Genomic DNA, 6,051 nt, shown 5'->3' on the forward strand with positions numbered 1-6,051 from the left:
GTCGGAGAAGGCAATGACACCCCACTCCAGCACTCTTGCCTGGAAAATCCCATGGATGGAGGAGCCTGGTGGGCCGCAGTCCATGGGGTCGCTGAGAGTTGGACACGACTGAGTGACTGCACTTTCACTTTTCACTTTCATGCATTGGAGAAAGAAATGGCAGCCCACTGCAGTGTTCTTGCCTGGAGAATCCCAGGGATGGGGGAGCCTGGTGGGCTGCCATCTATGGGGTTGCACAGAGTCGGACACGACTGAAGTGACTTAGCAGCAGCAGCAGCAGCAGCAGCTCCAGGGGTCAGAATTATAGCCATTTTCATTTGGTTCTTTTTACTTTATCATTCTCTGTCTATAATAAATACACCCCTTACCTGAAAATGTATTTTTGCATCCAATGTAGTATTCCCATGGTTGATTAGTCTAAAGAAGAATCTTCCGTTATGCAAGTAAAATAAGTATGTTTTTTTATTCAAATGTTGAGTTTAAATTATAATTACCATCTATCAGAATCCTCAGGACTCCAAATCTCAGCCCAACCGCTGTCCAATGCTGAAGAACCCCTCATCTGAATGAAGTTGGCCCATTTTTTATTCAATAAACATTTGAGCAGTTACCGTGTGCCAGGCTCTGTGCCAGGCCCACGGAGGTGCTGGGAATTGCTCCAAGGAATATAAAAGTTCTCAAAGATCCACACTGACTGTAGGGAAATTATGACCTAGCTGTAGAGACCAGATCGATTACATTATTCAAAGTTTCTGGTTGTGTACGATGATATCCATCTGCCTAGAGGAAGGCTATGATATGAAAATTTATATCTATATATATATATAAAGCACTGAATACAGCAACCCAGATGTTGCCCGTTATGGAGCTGTCACTACCTCTAGGACACAGCCCCCAAGTAGGCACCGATGTGACTCTGCCCAGAAAGTGGATTCCGGCCACCTCCATCTGAAGCCCAGTGTTTTTCTCCCATGGCAATAAGTCATGCTCACTGACCAGTTCACAAATACCCAGACCATGCCAGTTTCATTCTCCCCAAGACCTGTTGTCTCAGACTTCTGGGAATTTGCTCTTTTGAGTTTCTGAACCAGTTGTTTTTTTATCCAACAAATGTTCTTGAAGACCTTCAGAGAGCAAGGCACTCTTCTGGCCTCATTTAACAAATGTAACTATTCATAAGATGTCCATAGCTTAGTCTGTGGCAGAAAAGTCCACCAAGGACTATACTCAGTGCTGGGAACTTCCGTGGAAAAGTGGCAATGCCACGGCAGGAAGCTTAACAGATAGACCCCTCTTCAGATAGCTGCCTGTTCACTGGGAACTGCTATGAGAGCTGCAGATTTATTTGGGGGGCCTGATTTTAATCATTCCCAACCGATTTCAATTCCCCCCAGCCTACCCACCCGGATGAACTGAACTGAGCACTCTGACTCTGGGCTCTTAAGAAACAAAGGCTCATTCATCATTCATGGAACGCTTGAAGAAAAAGGAAAACCAAAAATGGCACAAATTTCCCAGGCTCCTAATTCCCCACTCTAGATCCCATGAAGAAGACTGTCACCAATCCCAGTCTGGATGAGTTTACAAAGGACAAGATCTCAATGGCTCCTTCCAGACAGTGGTAATGCCCAGGTCAGCAACAGCAGCATCACCTAAGAACTCATTAGAAATGCAAATTACTGTCTTCCACCCACCCACCCCCCTCCCCCATCTCCCTACCTTACCCCTCACCCCCCACTCCACACTCCACTCCCCGAAAGACCTACTGAGTCAGAAGCATTGGAGTGGGGGCCAGCAATCTATATTTCACCTCCAAGTGACTGTGATGGTCAGTAAGATGAGGCCATGGCTCAGCCATATGACTCGCACCCTTTCCATCATGGGGAGCGGCCCAGGGTCAGGGTCTGGGATTAGGGGCACCATCCTCCAAGATAGATCTAACATTGACTTTCACGAAATTCCTCCCACCCTGTTTATCAGAGCAGAAGCGATTGCTTATTGCTTTCAAGGCTGACACAGCAGAAAACAAGGGACCTGTATTCAGTGCCCTGTTTCTTTCTCAGACCTCTTGAGACTATCGTTGACACAGCCAGCTTGTCTTCTTGGAGAGGCCAGTATAAAAAATCATTACATGGGGACTTCCCTGGTGGTCTGGTGGCTAAGACTCTGAGCTCCCAATGCTGGGTGCCCAAGTTCAATCCCTGGTCAGGGAACTAGATCCCACAAGCCACAACTAAGAGTTTGAATGTTGTCACTAAAGATTCCACATGCCACAATGAAGATGGAAGATCCCACGTGCTACAACTGAGACCCAGCACAGCCGAATGAATAATCTTTAGGTTGGTAAAAAAGTAATTGTGGATTCAGATCATGAATGTTAAATCATTATAACTAGGCTCAAACACATCTTTATTAATCAAATTAGGAACCATTACAATCAACACATTTTTGCCAATGAGAAACGTTTGTTTATTCCTGTAACGTAAAAATCCATGCTTCATACTTACAGGGCAGCAATGGAGAAACAGACATAGAGAATAGACTTACGGACACGGAGAGAGAGGAGGAGAGGGTGAGATGTATGAAAGAGTAATGTGGAAACTTACATTCCCATATGTAAAATAGATAGCCAAGGGGAATTTGCTGTGTGGCTCAGGAAACTCAAACAGGGGCTCTGTATCAACCTGGAGGGGTGGGATGGGGAGGGAGATGGGAGGGAGTTGCAAGAGGGAGGAGATATATGTATACCTATGGCTGGTTCATATTGAGGTTTGACAGAAAACAAAATTCAGTAAAGAAATTATCCTTCAATAGAAAAATTAATTCAAAAAATAAAAATCCATGCTTCAGGATTTGACGAGCTCTTGGAAAGCATTTTTTTTTTTTTTTTTTGCCTCCTGCTGCTTGTGGAAGCATTTTCCCTGCAAAAAGTCTCGAGGCGCTTGAAGAAGTGGTAATCAGTTGGCAAGAGGTCGGGTGAATATGGCGGTTGAGGCAAAACTTCATGGCCCAATTCATCCAACTTTTGAAGCACTGGTTGTGCAACACGCAGTTGGAAACTGTCGTGAAGAAGAACTGGGTCATTCTGTCCATCAGTGCTGGCTGCAGGCCTTGAGGTTTGCGGTGCATCTCATCGATCTGCTGAACATACTTCTCAGATGTAATGGTTTCCCCGGCATTCAGAAAGCTGTAGTGGATCGGACAGGCAGCAAACCACCAAATAGTGATCACGACCTTTTTCTGATGCAACTTTGGTTTTGGAAAGTGCTTTGGAGCTTCTTCTCAGTTCAACCACTGAGCTAGTCATCACCGGTTGCATAAAATCCACTTTTCAGCACATATCACAATTCGATTGAGAAATAGTTCGCTGTTGTTGCATACAATAAGAGAAGATGATACTTCAAAACGATGATTTATTTGATTTTCAGTCAGCTCATGAGGCACCCACTTATCAAGCTTTTTCACCTTTCCAATTTTCTTCAAATGCTGAGCAACAGTAGAATGGTTGACACTGAGTTCTTTAGCAAGTTCTTGGGCAGCTGTAAGAAAATCAGCTTTGACGATCCTGTCGATTGGTCATTGGCAGCTTCTGACAGCCGGCCCGTGCACTCCGCATCTTCAAGGCTCTCGTCTCCTTTACAAAACTTCTTGAACCACCACTGTACTGTATGCTTGTTAGCAGTTCCTGGGCCAAATGCCTTGTTGATGTTGCAAGTTATCTCTGCTGCTTTATAACCCATTTTGAATTTGAATAAGAAAATTGCCCAAATTTGCTTTTTGTCTAACATCATTTCCCTAGTCTAAAACAAATAGATATAAACAGCAAGTGATATCATTAGCAAAAAACTAAGTGAGAAATCACATTAAAATGGTGTATAATACAACCATATTTATTTAAGACTGTAGTCCAATATCAAACAACAAAGTTCAACAATGCAAAACTGTGATGACTTTTGCACCAACCTTTTCAATAAATACATAGTTTTTTAAAAAGAAAGAAATTATTATATGTATGACTGGGTCTTGCTGACCCACATGCTTTGATTCACACTGCATTTTCAGCCAAAATGCATTCACTATTTGAACAATCTATCCTCCATGGATGAAGAAGGCGATGGCACCCCACTCCAGAACTCTTGCCTGGAAAATCCCATGGACGGAGGAGCCTTGTAGGCTGCAGTCCATGGGGTCGAGAAGAGTCGGACAGGACTGAGCGATTTCACTTTCGTGCATTGGAGAAGGAAATGGCAACCCACTCCAGTGTTCTTGCCTGGAGAATCCCAAGGACGGTGGAGGCTGGTGGGCTGCCGTCTATGGGATCGCACAGAGTCAGACACGACTGAAGCGACTTAGCAGCAGTAGCATCCTCCATGGAAGGGGAAAAAAAGCAACTATAGAGTTAGGTTGTTCTATCATACTGAAGCCTTAACTTCTTTTCTCAAGAAGTGAAGTTAGGCAAATTACAATTGCAGCAGGAAGAACTTAAGGTTTCCTGGTCAAGGTTATAGCATAGCACATTTATGGCTGAAACAGGCTTCCTTTCCACATCCTTGGCCTTTATCTGATATTGAATTCATCCCCTGGCTTGTGCTGGCAAACTGGATCCCCAAGAGGTACCCCAGTGATAGAGCGACGTAGGCTGGGATTCAACATAGCTGTAGATAAGACACAGTTGAGTATGACACAGATTCTACTACCCGGAGACGAGACGGGAAGATGCTTCTAGAGTGCCTAGTGTGTAAAACAGCAGGGTAGTGAGAGAACTCTCAGCTTAATAGCTGCCTAGGGGGAACTACATAAATAACAATTGCCAGATGTGGGGATGAGTTAGCCACAGTGGTCAGAAAGTCAATAACATAACTTTGGTTGTTGACACCTTCTGGCCTGGATCTCTGCAGACTCCCGAGAAAAACCAGGACTTAGACAAGAACTGAGTTCTCTCTGCACAATGTCCCCCACCCCGTCATAGTTCTTCTTCTAATTCAAAGCTTCAGGCCCTGTGAGCTTTTGCCACTATTTTAAACAATAACATAGTGGTTCATGGCACTAATCTATCAGTATCTTGCAGTTGTTTTGCTGGATAGAAACCTAAACTTTTTTTTTTGAAGGTCACTATTGTTGTTCATTGTTCAGTCCAGTCCGCTCTTTGCACCAGATGGCCAAAGTATTGGAGCTTCAGCATCAGTCCTTCCAATGAATATTCGGGGTTGATTTCCTTTAGGACTGACTGGTTTGATCTCCTTGCTTTCCAAGGAACTCTCAAGAGTCTTCTTCAGCACCACAACTCAAAAGCATCTAATTTTCAGAGCTCAGCCTTCTTTATTGCTCCACTTTCACATTCATACTCGACTATTGGGAAAACCATAGCTTTGACTATACAGATCTTTGTAGGCAAAGTAGGTTTGTCATAGCTTTTCTTCCCAGGAGCAAGCATCTCTTAATTTCATGGCTGCAGTCACCTTCCGCAGTGATTTTGGAGCCCAAGAAAATAAAATCTGTTACTGTTTCCACTTTTTCCCCTTTTATTGCCGTAAAGTGATGGGACCGGATGCCATGATCTCAATTTCTATTTGGATAAAATGTAAACTTCTATTTGAATGTGGCTATGCTAACAGTAATCTAGGGAGGCTGGGTAGTGGGGAATACAGGTGATTGGTTCAATCATCTGGATGGAGGTGGGGGTGTCAGAAACTTTAAGGCTCTGGGACAAAGAGGAGTATAAATGTGAAACACACACACAAATTTGTACTTAGGGTTGAAGGAATTTAAGAGCTGGGATCCTAAGGCTCATAGGAAGGGTTTCAGACTAGTGAACCGCAGGCAGAGAACCAGACCAATTACAGAGATTATCTTTCTGATCTCTATCAAATGTTAAAGGGTCAGACAATTAAAGGGAAGAAAATAACTAGCAAGTCTGCGAAACATCCCAGGCAGAGGAAGGACTTCAGTACGTGCACTGGGGCTTTTCAATTTTCAGTTACAAAATCTCGGCACATCACTTCTCGCCACCCACTCCACCAGCGGGCCTCACACCGAGGAGAAGGAATTCCC

Source organism: Capra hircus, chromosome 29 (genome assembly GCF_001704415.2).
Source record: "Capra hircus breed San Clemente chromosome 29, ASM170441v1, whole genome shotgun sequence".
Classification (NCBI taxonomy): Eukaryota; Metazoa; Chordata; class Mammalia; order Artiodactyla; family Bovidae; genus Capra; species Capra hircus.